Source organism: Callithrix jacchus, chromosome 6 (assembly GCF_049354715.1).
Source record: "Callithrix jacchus isolate 240 chromosome 6, calJac240_pri, whole genome shotgun sequence".
Lineage (NCBI taxonomy): Eukaryota > Metazoa > Chordata > Mammalia > Primates > Cebidae > Callithrix > Callithrix jacchus.
The window spans coordinates 92,250,800-92,268,170 of NC_133507.1; the positions used below are offsets into that span (position 1 = coordinate 92,250,800).

At 39.8% G+C, this 17,371-nt stretch overlaps 1 protein-coding gene across 7 annotated transcripts in view; it reads left to right on the forward strand.

The window, feature by feature from the left end:
- Positions 1 to 17,371, forward strand: part of LOC144576666 (uncharacterized) — a 489,614-nt gene that overhangs the window by 395,447 nt on the left and 76,796 nt on the right. The gene's annotated exons all lie outside the window — the stretch shown is intronic.

Here is a 17,371-nt window from a genome sequence, read left to right on the forward strand (position 1 = left end):
AGTTCCTCATACCATTAAATATAAGGCAATGCACTTTCGAGTAGCTAATATGTGGAAGGGTCTTCTCTGGGCACAAGAATACTCTGGTGAAGAATGAGAGGTTTTGCTTCTTTTGGAATATTACACTAAGGACCAAGGAAGATAGACCAAAGCAAATACAAAAATAAGCAATATAATTTCAGACCTGGTAAGTGCTAAGAAGAAAATAAAGTGGCTTGTTAGAGAATCAGCGTTCGTGGGGTGACAGGAGCAGGAGCTTTATTGGAGTAGTAAGGGAAGACATCCAGGAGGTGACACTTGACCTGAGTTTTCAGTGACAAGAAGGTAGCCATGGGAAGATCTGAGAAAGAGAGTTTCTATCAAAGGAAAGAGGGTGTAAGAAGGCCCTGAAGCAAGAAAGGGCTAATAAGAAAGCCAGTGAGATTGGACCATGGTGTGTAAGGCAGAGAATAGTGTGAGATGAAATTGAAGAATGCTGGGTTTAGATCATTCAGAGCTGTGTGGGTCTAAAACAGCTCATAATATGTGATTAGTGTATATTTTACTGGAAGGCAATCAGAGGAAGTGGAACTTAAACTGACGAGTTGCTCAAATAAGTAGTATTTATGTGGCCAGAATGGCAAGGAAGACCACAGCATCAACTAAAGCAAGATCATGATATAAGGCAGATTTATAAGGTAACTGTGTGATACAAACACACATTTGTTCCTTCAGTTACTCCATTCATTATATAGGGAGGGAGGCTAACTTTTGCCAATAACACCTCTGTTTTATCTAACATTTTAAGGAAGTTCAGGTATAATCACTGTGAAGCTCAGTTTTAGAATCTTAGTTTTTCCTTTATCGTACTACCTTATATTGAATGGAATGAGGAACTCAGGAACAGTTCCAGAAGATTGGCACCCCACATAAATCAGAAATATCAAAAATTGTTCACGCTTTGTACAAGTTATTAAAATTAACAATAGAAAGTTTAACAATAAAAGGCAAATAAACAATACTGCCCAGTCTTATCAGTCACGTAAGGCCAATAATAAATGCAACTCGACAGATCATAAATTTAAGAAAAAAGGAATATTTATTGTGAAAGAGTAAATAGGAGCCTGAATCTTTAGCAATGCAACATAAATGAACAAAAGATTCCTGTTAGATTTCAGTGCTTGGTCGATTTAATTTTACTGCAACTAAACTCATCTTTTTTTTGTGAACAGATTGAAATGTAAACGAATATTTATGACATTTTATAACTATTCATAGTTCAGTGTTAAGAAAACATCTAAAATACTTTTTATTTATGTATTTTGAGATAGGTAAAGTTGAATGCCTACAGAAAAAGGAAGCCAAGCTCTCTGTTGTGTCTTTGTTGTGTTTTGCTTACTGCTGTTTATATGCTAAAGTTTAACTGACTACAAGAAGAAGAAAAATAGCTTTAAAAAGTTTAGGATAAGTTCTTTCCTATTCAACCAGCATATCATGACCCACATTCAAGCATCCCACTCCTTTTCACCTCTTTTGCCCCTTAACCTTCTGAAGTCCTCTCCTTACAGAAATCCAATGCAGGAAGAGCTCAACTATTTGCTTTCTCGCTTTCTCTCCCAGACCTCAACCTCTGCTCAGTGCCTGATGCTGTACATAAGCCTGAACTTTCCATCAGCATCTTGTCTTTCCCCATGCCTTTATTAATTTCCTCAAGACCCCTCTCTGCCCATCCTTCAGCTTCACATCCAATGATTGCCTTTTAATGCATTTCTTCTTTTGCCATAGAAAACACATGCCTTCCTAAGGGTTTCCTCAAAGTTTTTGTTTTTTTTTTAATATCTCTACCCACTCTGTTCTTAACACTTACCAAATTATCTTTGCAGCCTCCCATCCTTGCTGCACCCCAAACCCCAGTATCAAAGGGGTTCTTGGTCTCATCTACGTTTTCCCCACATCTTCCTTAAACCATGTTACCTGCCTGCTTATCTAGACCTAAGTAAACCCACTTCCCTAGAATGACCCTTTATTCCTGTCTTCTGTCACTGAATCCACTGAAACAGAACTTTTAATTTTATCTTCTTAAATCTCTTATATCTCATATCTTTTCTCCGTTGACACTGTCTTATATTTAGCCCATGTTCTCCAGTTTCTTCTTAAGACTGGTCGCTTAAAATTTGTCCAGGCAGCAAATATTCATGAAATGCTATTATATGGCAGACTCTGTTATAGGTAGATGAGACACATAGGGGAACAAAATGTACACAGATCTCTACTCTTGAGAAGCCTACATTCTAGTTGCGAGAGAGCAATAACAAACATAAAATACAATAAACGAGTACCTTATTATATTGTAGATTAAAATGTGGCAAGTGCTATGGAATAGAACAGGGTAAGGGGAACCAAGAAAGTTGGTGGGGTCGTTTAAGATAGGATGCTCAAGGAAGGCCTTCCCCATAAAAGGTGACATTTGGGCAAAGACTTAAGTGAGGTGAGGGAATATAGAAAGGAGAAATCTAGAGGAATAACAGAAACACTCAGTAGAAAGACTTAAGGAGAAAGTAAATAAACCTGAAGGGTTTTAAGACCCACCGACCAATAAGAAGGCCAGAATGGCTGAACGAGATTGAGCAAAGGAGAGAAAGGAGATTGAGGTTCAAACAGTGATGAGGGAGGCAAGGCAGGTATTTCAGGTACCTTTGCTGTTACTCAGAGTTTTTTTAAAGCAAAGAGTGATATTCATGTCTCAAGAGCATTGTTCTAGTGCTGAGTACAGATTTTTAGGGAGTAAGAATGAAAGTAGAGGGACCTGTTAGGAGGTTTTGAAATAGGTGATGATGGCTCTTTGGTCAAGTAACAGCAGTGAAGGCGGCCAGAAGTAGAAGAAGTTTAGCTACCTTATGACAGTAGAATAGGATTTGCTTAAGGGTTGAATGTGGGGCACAAAAGATAGAGGTAGGCTAAGGTGGTCCCCAAGAGTTTGGCCTGAACAACTAAAAACAGTGAAGTTGCTATTCCTTGAGATGAACGAGGCTGCCAATAGAACAGGTTTTGTAAAGTAAGACCAGGAGCTCACTTTTGAACCTGTGAAGTTTGAGGTTTCTATTAGATGTCCTAGTGGAAGTGGCATTAAGGAGGCAGTTGCACATGTGAAATGAATCTGGCAGAATGGGTGAGATTTTAATTTATACACACACACACACACATTTGAAGTGTTGACATATAGACATTATAACTATATAGAGAGAAGAGAATCAAGGATGGTACCTGAAGACTTTCTAACACAGACAGTTGTGAGAGAGTGCTGAATCCTAACCACTAGACCACCAGGGAGCTTCAACACAGTTGAAGGTTGCCAATAGAAGGGTAGTTGTGGAAAAAATGTAAAATTCCCCCAAAACCCCTTAAAACAAAAAGTCAGTGGCCAGTAAGATAGAGAGAAAACCAAGAAAATGTGTGCCTTGGAAGCAAGATCAAGATGTAAGAAGAAGATTTGTGCAACTGCATTACTTTTGATAATAAATAGGTCACTTAAAACGAGGACTAAGAATTGTCTACTAAATTTAGATGAATAATTTCTGTGGAACCGTGGGGCCTAAAGCATGATGAAAGTAATGGGAGAAGACAAATCGCGGCAGTGAGTGTGGGCAACTCTTGTGAGATTTGCACCAAAGGGAAACAGAAAAACATGGCAGTAGCTGGTGGGGAAAATTAGTCGAGAGAAAAATTTTTTAGGGTGGGAAGAATGACAGCATATTTGTATGCTGATGGGAATGATCCTGGGGAAAAAAATGTCTTGTAAGAGGCAGGGAGAATTGCTTGGAGGGGGCGAGAGGGAATGTCATCCAGTGCCCAGATGGAGAGACTGGCTTTTGGCAGGTGCACAGCAAGCTCACTGCTGATGTCAGGTAGGGGGTCCAGAACATGCAGGCCCTGAAAGTGGGTAGATGTGGTGCTGAGAGTCTGTGGAGTTTCCCTCTGGTTGCTTCCATTTCCTCAGTAAAGTAGGAAACAAGCTCAACCACTAAGTATGAGGTTGGGGAGGAAGAGGCAGTTTGAGGGAAGAAGAGGAGTGATCAATACCTGGGAGGTGGAGAAGTGAATGTTCATGCAGCCTGATTGCTGGGCAGCACAGAGAGCCCATTCCTGGTCAGAAAGATAAAAGGTGATCTGTCAGGGAAACTGCCTCTCTAAGTAGCTGGTGTGCCCCATCTTGGTCTTGTTCATATTGGGAGTTCTGTGGCTAGGAAAGCTGTTGGCACATGGCAGGCACCTCATCCCTATGCTGCCTCTAACCTGGCCTCCCTCAAATTCATTCTTCACACAGCTGTCAGAGGGAGTCCTGCAAAACCAATGCTTATCTAGTTGCAGTGATTTTCCTTAGTCCTCAGCATAGTTCAAATGTATTACAGCAGGACAGATAGCTTTTCATGGCCTGGTCTTTGGTTAGGTTTCAAACTGTAGCTGTTGTGTTTATCCTCATGCCCCAAACTACAGGGGCAGTCATATTGGCCACCTAGCAACTGCCGTAATATTCCATGCTATTTCTTTCCGGACTGTCCTCCTCACCTCTAGCTCTCACCTAATTAATTTGTACTGATGCTTCTGAGATTCGGCTCAGACATCACCTGCTCTAAGGAGCCTTCATTGACACCCTCCCTAACACTTCCTCCCCCCAGATTGCCCTGGATGCCCTACAGAATCCTTCAGTGATTTCTATCTCAGTCTTTCTTACACCACATGATAATTGCATCTTCTCTTTGTTTAACAAAATAATGTTGGTAAATTCTAGTATGCCAACATGGTATTTAGCTGCATCCTGAGCTCCTACCATGGTGTCTGGCATACAACAGGGTCTCAAAAAAATGTCTGTGAAGTGAAGAAAGAAAAGATAAGAACCAGTAATGACTGTCTAGTGTTTATCCAGATAGGTTCCAGGAAACATTAATGATAATACATAGCAGAAAGCTCCAAGGCAGCCATTCTGGACTTCTTGGATTATTCGCTTAATTCTTTGACCCTTTCCTACTCCTAAAGTTACTTTCTATATATCTCTGGTTTTTATCAGTAGAATAGTTGCAATCTCTGGTTTTTACAAGTAGAATGGTTGAGATGTGTTTAAGATCTGATTTGCAGACATGGCATCAGTAAGACATACCCACTGAACAGTGTTGCAGAGTCTGGAGTTAGGTGGATCTGAGCCATGCTCACTTACCTATGCATGATTAGCAAGAAGCAAGAAGCATACACTCTGGAGGCCTTTAGGCCCAGGCTGAATCTGCACTCCCTCCCTTTACCTCTAGGAGTCTCCATTTCCTCATGTGTGATAAGCTTGCCTAGAGTGATATTGTAAGGATGGAATTTTGCAGATGAATAAAACGTGCTACCTTGCTGTTATTATTGTGACCCAGGACTCTTATTGCTTAGGCACTGCCCTGAACAAGTGGCTAAAGACCTGAAAAAAACAACTCTTCACTTGACAAACAGCCTTTCCCTACTCTCTGAGGTCAGTCTGCTTCTCGTTCTTTAGGTCTTACTTTGAACGTCCTCACCTTCTTTAGTCACTGTCTAAATGAGTCCTCACCACACCTTCCCCATTCCCCACTCACCTCCCCCTTGTCATATCAATGCTGAGATCCCTTCATGATGTTGATCAGCGTTGTAATTCTAGAGGGCAAGTCCCATAATTGTCTTGTTCAGACTTATATGTCCAGTGCCTAATCTAGCATCCTAAACATAGGTAACAAGCAATCCATAATACCTGAAGAATGGACAAATTGCACTATGTTTTAATCATACTGGACAGCTAATTTGCCTAGGAATTTTCGGAGTTGTTTAATTTTGCCAACTCACCTAGAAACCATGAGAAGAGGATGCTTGTCTCTCAGCTTCAGGTAGAAGGATCATCCTTTCTCGACTTTTTTAGTCTCCCATTCCTAATGGCTTCACCACTGAGTATTATGACAACTATGTTCTGTGCTTGCAGAACAATTTGTAAGTCTAAACCATCTTCAAAAGTTCTTAGCAAATGCATGGAAACAGAATAGATAGAAAAACAGGTGGCTTCTTAAATGAAGCCTCTGTCAAAAAATACATATATGTTTATATATATAATAAAATCTACTGGCCATGCTTTAAGATTAAAATCCCAACCGCCTCCCCATTCCACCAGGAGCTGAAAGAGCATGCCACAATGCATTGGAACGCAGATCATACCCTGCAGTTGCTTACAAACTGGCTTAACACGTCAAGCCTGACATTCTTTAAATCTAGTGAGAATCCAAGTCGATATAAATTATGGGCTAACCTGTGTTTTATGGGAGAGTAGTAAAGTTACTGCAACTTAAGTACACAACGCCCAAGTAGGGGAAGATCAGTGAAGGCTAAAAGCTTTCTCCAGGAGGTGGGGCTTGAGAAAGAGTGGAAGAGACTTGGAATCCAGGAGGCTTGGCTAGAAGGGGTCAGGATTGCGGGGAGAGGGAGCTTGGCCCCTCCCAGTGATAGGCTTGCGGTTCCCAGAAGGAGGTAATGCAAGGGCGCGAACCTGGGTTGGCGGTGAGGAAGATGGGAACCGTGAACGGCCGGGTCTGGTACACTGTGCTGCATGTTTGATAGTTCTGCAACATCTATGACTTCCCCGCTCTTTTTTTGTTGCCTCCTGCCTTCCCCAGAGCAAAGCAAAACTAAACCAACACCACCGAACAACAAAATTCTCTTCTTACAGGTTGGGCAGCAGGTGGAGATTCCATGCTCTTGCTAAAGGAACCATAAGGACAAGTGTTTATGAAAATGTGTATTATCCCATAAAGGATGAAAGATGAATAACAAATGACAGCAGGACGCAGAGCATGACTCCGTGTGCATATGTGTGTCCTGCGTGCACCTGTGTGTGGGTGTACAGTATTGCTCATGGTGTGTGTATGCTCATGTCATGGTGTGCTGTAGAGTTTGTGCGTGTGGGGTGGAGGATGAGTGTGCAGTATATGCCCACGTTGCGTGCATGTGTGGTGTGCTGTAGAGTGTGTGTGTGTGTGTGTGTAAGGTGCACATTTTTCTCCCACCTCTGGCACCTGCTTGGGCATCCTCAGTTCTTGGCTCCTTCACAGGCAGAAGGAGGTTTAGGGTGCGGCTCCTGTTTCCTTTTCTGCTTCTCTGTGCACCTGGTGTCCCCTTGTGCTCTGCTGACCACTGCAGGGATCCCTCCTAACGCTGCAGGGATCCTTCCTCCCACTGCTGCCTGCTTTCCTTCCCAGCCAGAGGAAGGGTGCCATGCTCCTAGGGAAGGCGGGAAGGCCGCAAGTGACTCTGATGGATCGCTTTGCACAGGAGACCCCGCGCTCCCAGATTAGAGAGGCTGCAGCTCCGTGCCTGTGCCTCCAACCGGGGGTTGTTCTGATGAGATAATTTTTCTCATTAACCTTGATAACTCTCTGCTGATATACGGATGTTTGCAGTAACACAGAACAATATTTTTTTTAAAATATTTTTCAAGTATTCTATACCTTCCAAGGGGGAGAACTGGGAGCCTGGTGTCAGCCCGCAGCTGCCCCTCTGTTGAGTAGCCTAGATGCCAGCTTCTGGGCTCCCCTGCAGATCTGCAGGGTGGAGCTCAAAAAGTCCCTGTGTTCAGTATTCTGGACTTTCTTAGCCATAAAGCTCTCAAAAAATGTAGAATAGGTGTTGGAGTGAATGAGCAGTTTAGAGATTTAAGAAACCCGTGAGGTAGGGGTGGGCTCCCACTCCCCCTTCACCCCTTTAGCCCGAAGCAAAACCCAGCTGCTTGTTGTGGCTCTTTACAATAGCTCTCTGATTTCAGACACCCTGGCCTCTGCCAGAACTGTCTCTGTGCTGCAAAATGTAATGGCAAACCCAGACCATTATTGGGGGGGGGTGTCTTTTTCAGCAAACTTTCTCTTCCTCTAATTAAAGTGAATTTCTGTGTTGTGTACATACTACCCTTCCAGTATTTACTATAATTAACTCTGCCTACTGGTCAAGTCTTTTTCCCTGGCAGTTTGTGAACATTTTGAAAATTCTGTCTGTCATTTTCATTTCCTCAGCATTAATACATGGTCTAGCAACTGTAAGAATTTCAGGAATGTTTGTTGACTTTTGATGTGAATTAGACAAGACACAAAATTAGGAATTACCTTGAATGCTTCACGGACTCTAGTTTGAAGGGGGGAGTTATTAGCATAGGTTGATTTGTATCCATTTGGGGTCTAATGTTGAGCCCTTATGCTTGCGCACCTACACATAAAGCATCATAAGTGTCTACCCAGAACCCCTCAGAGTGGACAGGGCAAGTCAATATATTGAGGCTCCAGGTCAATTGCCATGAATAATTGCAAAAATGGACCCCAAGAATTTAGTAGACTAACAAATTAAACACCTTTATGAAAACCCACTGCAATACAATTATTTAGTCTATGAGGTAAGTTTTAATTTTTAAAATAATTTACAGTACACCACAGGTAGTGTGATCCAGTATGGGACACAAGAGAAATGATGACCATCTTTCAATTTTGACAGTGTACTTCTGTGAGTTTACACAAAGTAATTTAAAAACATCGTCAGGCTGGGCACAGTGGCTCACACCTGTAAGCCCAGCACTTTGGTAGGCCAAGGCAGGCAGATCACAAGGTCAAGAGATTGAGACCATCCTGGCCACATGGTGAAAACCCATCTCTACTAAAAATACAAAAATTAGCTGGGCATGGTGGCCCGCACCTCTAGTTCCAGCTACTCATGAGGCTGAGGCAGGAGAATCACTTGAACCTGGGAGGCAGAGGTTGCAGCGAGCCAAGATCACACCATTGCACTCCAGCCTGGAGACAGAGTGAGACTCCATCTAAAAAACAAAAATTATGTCAAAGTTCTAAATTTAAGCTTCTTGGTGAATATGATGTTTGGACAGTAGCTTTGCTTGACTTTTAGTCTCTGATTTGATCCTTTACCACATACACATAAATGAGCACCTTCTCTGTTTTTTCTTTAGCCAGGCCGAAGCCATTCAATTCAGTAGCCTTTGCTTATCAACTGACGCTCCATTTTGTAAAGAGGTCTTATATTTGGGGGGAAGTAAAATTAACCTCATCATTCTTTAATGAGGCTGACAAAGACATTGTGTTGGATCATACAGGCAGGTAAGTAGAATTTTAAAAAGTCTCCAGGTACTCTCCTCTCTGAAGAACACAGGGAGGTGTTTTCTGGAAGCTGCTGCAGGGTTGGAGCCAGTGCTGGTGTTTGAAAAAAACTCTGACTGAAGCAGGAGGGACGATGTCATCTCTTGAAGCAGGGGCCAGTTCTCAAACTTAATATTCCTTAGAATAGGTTGTGGGGATGGAGTGAATTATGAGAATTTGTACTTCTTACAAATCTCTGGTTGTTGTTAATGTTGCTGGTCCATTGCTCTAAGGGAAACTGCATAAGAAAGTGCCAGGTTACTCCAGAATTATTGGAGCTGGGAGAGAAAACAGTGGGTACTATTCAAATTATAGAGAATTTAAGATGCAAAGGATCTCTACATCCTCATTTTATAAACAAATAATTAACAGAGATCTAATGAGGGATAGTAATACCATTTTAAAAATAAGTGAGTTGATGTTACAAAGTCATCTAAAACCACCCAAGTGGTTGTTTCAGCTACTGAAGATACTAAAAAGATTATAGGAATATACAAAATGAAATTAAGAAGAGAAAAATTCTCTTTATCTAAGGATTCTGGTTGCTGAATTCAATGTGAGGAGAACTATGTTCAAATTGTACTTCACCTAAATGATGTCTTCCTACTATATATCATGTACTGTACAAGCTCCTGGGGAAATAGCTTATGGCCCAGTGAAGGACAATCACTTTTGACCATATAGAATCTCCTTTACTGGACCATAAGCTATTTCCCCAGGAGCTTGGCCAAAGAGAAGTTTTCAGAAAAGCTCTGCCTGCTGAAGCATTTTACGGCATATCAGCCAAGTGACAGAAACTGAAATGGCTGCAAAGAAGTGGGCTTGCTGGCAAATGTGCCGAGCCCTTGACAAATGTAGAGATATGTCTAAGGTCAATAAAAATTATTATGCTTAAAATTGAGAAGTGGGGTATAATTAAACGAAAGAGCTTCTGTATAGCAAAAGAAAAAGCAAAACAAAACAAACCTCATGATCAGAGTAAACAAACAGCCTATAAAATGGGAGAATATTTTTGCAATCTATCCATCTGACGAAGGTCTAATATTCAGTCTACAGGGAACTTAAACAAATTTATAAGAAAAAACAAACAGCCCAATTAAAAAGTGGACCAAAGATATGAACAGACACTCTCAAAGAAGATGTTTATGTGGCCAACAAACACATGAAAAAAAGCTCAACATTACTGATCATTAGAGAAATGCAAATCAAAGCCACAATGAGATACCATCTTGTGCCAGTCAGAATGGATATTATTAAAAAGTCAAAAAACAACAGATGCTAGTGAGGTTGCAGAGAAAAAGGAATGATTTTACACTGTTGGTGGGAATATAAATTAGTTCAACCATTGTGGAGGACGGTGTGGCAATTCCTCAAAGACCTAGAGGTAGAAATACCATTTGACCCAGCAATGCCATTACTGAGTATATACCGAAGGAATATAAATCATTCTGTTATAAAGATGCATGCACACATGTTCATTGCAGCACTGTTCACAATAGCAAAGACACAGAATCAACCTAAATGGCCACCAATGATAGACTAGATAAAGAAAATACGGTACATATACACCAAAGAATACTATGCAGCCATAAAAAATAACAAGTTTATGTCCTTTGCAGGGAAATGGTTGGAGCTGGAAGCCATTATCCTTAGCAAACTAATGGTGGGAACAGAAAACCAAACACCACATGTTCTCACTTATAAGTAGTGGCTGAACGATGAGAACATATGGACACATGGCGGGGAACAACACACACTGGGGCCTGTAGGTAGAGATGCAGGAAGGGAGATCATCAGGAAAAATAACTAATGGATGCTGGGATTAATACCTAGATGCTGGGATGATCTGTGCAGCAAACCACTGTGGCACACGTTTACCTATGTAACAAACCTGCACATCCTGCACATGTGTCCATAAACTTAAAAAAAAGTTGAAGAAAAAAATTATTATGCTGTTGGCTCATATATTTTGAGGAAGCCTGAAAAAATCCAGCCAGAGCAAGTGCTTCTTGTTTTCTGCTCCCATCACAGGGCTCTCACTCTCTCTTGGTCTCAGTTTCTTGTGTAGAAAATGGGGTAAGGATTTATTAGAATGAGATAAGGAGAATAAAGAGTCTTCACTCAGGCCCTAGCATGTGGAAGATGAGCAATAAAATTGTAATTTATGTTACAACTTTAGAATGTTGAGATTAATTCCAGACATGCTGCTTTTACCTGTGTGCTATATGAAGTGAATAATATTATTATTCCTCCTTTGTTAAGGAAAAAAGGTTCAGAAAGGTGAAGAAACATGCTTACACAGTTAGTAGGTATAGATTGTGAATTCAAAGCTGAAGCTGCCTAAAATCAAATTTCTTTTACTTTCTTTCTTTCTTTCTTTTTTTGTTTGTTTTTTGAGATAAGGCTTATGGTTGTCCAGGCCAGAGTGCAGTTGTGTGATTGTGGCTCACTGCAACCTCTAATTCCTGGGCTTAAGCAATCCTCTCACCTCAGACTACTGAGTAGCTGGAGTAGCTGGTACTACAGATATGCATCAACACACTTGGATATCTTATTTTTGTAGAGGCAGGGTCTCTCTATGTTGCCCAGGCTAGTCTCAAACTCCTGGTCTCGAGTGATCCTCTTGTCTCAGCCTCCTTAAGTGATCCTCCTGCTTCAGCCTCCCACATTATTAGGATTATATGTAGGAGCCACCTCACCTGTCCTATTTCCTTATATTATTTTTTCTTAATGATGCACTAGCCTGTGGGAAGTAGAAGTTATATGAAAAGAGTTGCTTGTTATCTGATCCAAAGAATTGGTTGACCAATAGTACTTTTTATTTTGAGGTGGTTGTGTGTAATCACTTCAGCTTTCTTAACATTATTTCCACAAGTTAAGAGTTAAAAACTGGATGTGAGGCAAGTTGCTATAGTCCTAATCATACCTTTTATCTTATACCGAATCTGTTTCACTTATTTGTGTTACCTGCCCTTTGGCATCTGAAATTATGGTCCTGGAATATTCCTTTTCTATTTCTTCTTGCCAAAGAACCCTGATGTATCCACATAAAGATTTGTACATATTAGCTCATAACAGATTTACTTAAATAATAAAACAAAAAAATAGAAAAAAGTAATGTATCTCTCAACAAGTGAATGCATACAAAATTGTGGTATGTAAATAAAATGAAATTTAATAGAATAAAAAGAAAAAAAGCACAAACATGGATGAATGTTTAAAACATAGATGATGACTGAAAGAAGCCAGAGATAAAAAGACACAGTGCATGATTTAATTTGTGTGATATTCTAGAGCTATAGTTCTGTATTGAAACTAATTCATAGCAACAGAAAGCATATCAATGGTTGCTTGAGGTCAGGAGGGAAAGTGGATGGCAGATTGACTTCAAGAGGCACAAGGAGCTTCTGAAGAGTAATGGAAGAATAATGAAAATGTTCTGTATCTTGATTGTGGTGGTGGTGATTACACAATTGTGTACATTTGTCAAAGTGCATTGAACCATATACTTCAAATGGATGGATGCATTTAATTAGATGCAAATTATACATCAATCAAATTGATTGTTTAAATTAGCTCTTGAAGGGCCAAAGAGCTTTGAAAAAGATACAATGCATGTGTCTGCAGAGTATTGGACTTCCAGCTAGGCCACCTTAAGATTTATCCTAATCTCATCACAAATTAGAGCTAAAACTCTTTGTGCCTAGGTAGAATAGTTTCATAATTGCTAGAGATTCTCCTCAACAAATAGTGATGCAGACAAAATTTCAGAAGGTTTGTCATGTGTGGGAACTCACTCTTCTTGAATTGTAGGAGATGGTGTTGCCCTTACTTATAAAAGATATTTTCTGTGTGGTTTTATTTTTTTTTAATCGAAGTTCAATCTGTATACAGTTTACATATCATTAGTGTATAGCTTGATAAATTTTCATATACTGATCACACCCATGTAATTTTCAACCAGGTTGAAAATAGAGAATCCAGACAACCTCGCATGCTACTTTGCACCCATTATTCTCCTCAAAAGGGTAACCTCTCTTCTAAGGGTTGGCACCATATTTTGATACTTTTAAGATGTTACGTAAATGGAATTGTATAGTATGTACTCTTTTGTGATGGTTTCTCTGATTGACATTGTATTTATGAGACTCATTCATACTTTTGCCTGTTGTGAAAATAATTGTTCTCATTGCTCAATTGTAATATTCCATAGTGTGAATATGCTATAATTTATCAATTCCTAAAGTTGCTTTTGACTAATGAAACCTTCTTTAAAGTATTTGTACCTTGACATAGAAAGCAGAATTAGTGAAAGGAAAAATTGATAATTATTTTTTATAAATGGTAAATTATAATTGATAAATTATTGAACAACACCAAAATTATCTTTTGCTTTGTGAAAACTCATATGAAGAGACAAAAAAGACAAGCTACAGACTAAGGAAAACCATTGCAAAATCCATTATGACAAAGGACTAGTTTTTAGAATATATAAAAAGCCACGAAAACACAACAGTAAAATCCAACAAATCCAATTAGAAAATGAGTAAGAAACATGAAGAGACTTCAGGGAAGAAGCTATAGACACAGCAAATAAGCACACACAAAGATGTTCAACATCATTAGTCATTAGGGAAATGCAAATTAAAACCACAGTGAAATATTATTATCCACTTATAAGAATGGCTAAAATAAGAAATAGTGATGGCCGGGCGCGGTGGCTCAAGCCTGTAATCCCAGCACTTTGGGAGGCCGAGGCGGGTGGATCACGAGGTCAACAGATGGAGACCATCTTGGTCAACATGGTGAAACCCCGTCTCTACTAAAATCACAAAAAATTAGCTGGGCACGGTGGCACGTGCCTGTAATCCCAGCTGCTCAGGAGGCTGAGGCAGGAGAATTGCCTGAACCCAGGAGGCGGAGACTGCGGTGAGCCAAGATCGCGCCATTGCACTCCAGACTGGGTAACAAGAGCGAAACTCTGTCTCAAAAAAAAAAAAAAAGAAATAGTGATGATACCACATACTGACCAGGATGCAGGTAAACTAAATTGCTTATACATTGCTGGTATAGATATGAAATGGCACAGCCATTATGGATAAGAGGCAGTTTCTTATAAAATGAAATATGCAATTACTATATGACCCACCATCTGCATTCCTGGGCATTTATTCCAGAGAAATGAGAACATCTGTTTACACAAAAACCTGTATACAAATGTTCACAGGAACTTTATTTGTAATAGCCAAAACCTGGAGTCCACCCAGATGGTTTTCAATGGGTAAGGGGTTAAGCAAACTGTGGTATAACCATACTATGGAATACTAGTCAGAAAACAGAAAGGAAAAAAAACCACTGAACCACTGACATAAACAACTTGGCCAAATCTCAAAAAAAAAAAAAAATGTATATAGATTGGAAAAGGGATACACAAGGATAGCCACACCTCCTCATTTCCCCTTTCCCATCTGTAAACCCCAGCAACCACTGTCTGTTCTCCATTTCTATAATCTTGTCATTTCAAAAATGTTAATGAATGGGATATGAATGGAATTATACAGTGAGTAACCTGTGGGATTGTCTTTTTCCAATCTGTATACACGTACTGCCTGTGTGATAAAACCGTATAGAAGTAAATACACACACATACACATGTGTACACGTAAAACGAGAGAACTCTGAATGAGACTGGTGAGTTATATCACTATCAATATTCTGATTGTGGATTGTGCTATTACAAAATGTAAGGGTAAGACTGGGTATATGGTACACGAGCTCTCTCTGTATTATTCCTTATGACTTCATGTAAAGCTACGATTACCTTAATATAACTCAATAAGAACTTGTATTTATTATGTTTAGCAGTCATTACTAACTTAAAAATAAGTTACTCTGAGATTGTATTCTTCCTGCAAAGCTGAGATCAGCTTCTTTAATGGTTGTTTTTGATTAATGGTAATTATTATTGTTAAGAAATAATAATAATGGTTACTAGAGACCTGGGGAGAGATCATTTGAGGCATGCAATTCTTAAAATAATCTAGCAATTATCAAAGTGGCAAGCTTTGGCCACCAAATGGCACTTGGGAAAGGAAGGTACCAGATAAAGGAATATGGTAAAACTATGTTCACTTTGCAAACATGCTGAAGGTCTAATGACAAGACTTTCTATGTCTCTAAAAACTATCTGCCAAGAAATAAGTGTGTCAAGGACTAAGCCAGAAGAATTCTAGTCTTATACTCCAGATTTGTTTCAGAGGTATGGCAAGAGAGCAACATGAGAAACATAGAGCTCATACTATGGTGGAAAACATATTTAAAGAAATGACCCTTTCAAGAGACTTTAACATGCCACTGGATTCTGAGGATTTTTTTTTTTTTTTTTTTTTTTTTTTTGAGACAGAGTTTCGCTCTTGTTACCCAGGCTGGAGTGCAATGGCACGATCTCTGCTCACCAAAACCTCCACTTCCTGAGTTCAAACAATTCTCCTGCCTCAGCCTCCCAAGTAGCTGGGACTACAGGCACGCACCACCATGCCCAGCTAATTTTTTTTTGTGTTTTTAGTAGAGACGGGGTTTCACCATGTTGACCAGGATGGTCTCGATCTCTTGACCTCGTAATCCACCCGCCTCGGCCTCCCAAAGTGCTGGGATTACAGGCTTGAGTCACCGTGCCTGGCCCGGATTCTGAGGATTTTATCAAGAACTTGAACCCATGGTGGCAAAGGACTGGTTGCAGAAGTGACAGAAAAACATGAATGAATGGGTGGCTTCTGAAAAGGCAGTTGGTACAAAAGGACAGTTATGGGGGGAAAACTCACACTGTCTTTCCTCTGCTCTCACACTACAACAATAATCAACACAGAAGACTTCTGTGACCAAATGTGTAGAGAATTCTCCCCATCAACAAGCAAGCAATTAATCTGCAGCAGACACCAGCTGGGTGCCCTTAATTAATTTTCAACACTATCTACCCTGGAGCTAGCATCAGATCCCACAAGGTGGGGGCTCAGTTCCCAAGACTGCTCGCACTTCCAGTGCCAACCGCAAGCCAGGTTATTTTTCCTGTGCTTCTGACTGACCATCTATTAATTCACAACCGTCTCCTTGGATATGATTACCTTTACTGGAGTAGCTCACAAACCTCAGGGAAACATTTACTCTCATTTACTAGCTTATTACAAAGGATATTTTAAAGGATACAAATAAATAGCCATATGAAGAGATTTATATGGCAAAGTCTGGAAGTGTCCCAAGCACAGAAGCTTCTGTCCCTGTGGAGTTAAGGTGTGCCATCCTCTCAGCACATGTTTGAGCTCTTGCTCACCTTCCTGCTAGCATCTATGTGTTTAGCTATCCAGGAGCTCTCTGAAGCTCGTCCTTTTGAGTTTTTATGGAAGCTTTATTAGGCATAATTGATTAAACTGTTGGCCATTGGTGATCAACTTAACCTTCAACCCCACTTTCCTCCCCAGTGGTTGATGGTGGGGCTAAAAGTTCCAATCCTTTAATCCTGCTTTGGTCTTTCCTGTGATCAGTCCTATTTGGAAGCTGCTAGGGGCTGCCAGTCATCAGTCTGCCAATCAATAGCATAATAAAAGACATTACTTTGGAGTTTCTAAGGATTTTAGAAGTTGTATGCCAGGAAAGATGATTGAATGCCAAATATATATTTTACATTATTACAGACAGAAAATTATATTATTCTTCATCTGAAATAAATAAGAAAAATTCCAATATTTCTGAATGAATTGTTGAGATTGGGTTAAGGAATCTAGTCCTCCAAACAAGCCAGACTAAATATGGTCTAACCATAACTAAAAACAAAACAAAATCTAAAATTCAAAATTATTTCACATAGGTGATTTTATTTGTGATGTTTAATCTGAAACTTGATATCTCATCAATATGCAAATATGAAGAAACTTGAAGATTGGCTAATAGCAATATAGGCAGCTTGTGCATAATACCTGAAATTCACCAAAATGCTTTATTTTATTGATAAGTGACACAGATTCCCCAGTATGTAGCTGGCATAAAATAGGAGCTAAATAAATCTTTGCAAGAAGAAAGGGAACACAAAAAGAAGAAAGGAAGGAAGAAAAAGCAGGAATGAGGTGACCATATTTTAAGCTTTGGATGAATTTATATACCTAAAGGCAAAAAATTAAATAAAATGTGTTTGATTAAAATGTTCAATAAGTAGAAAA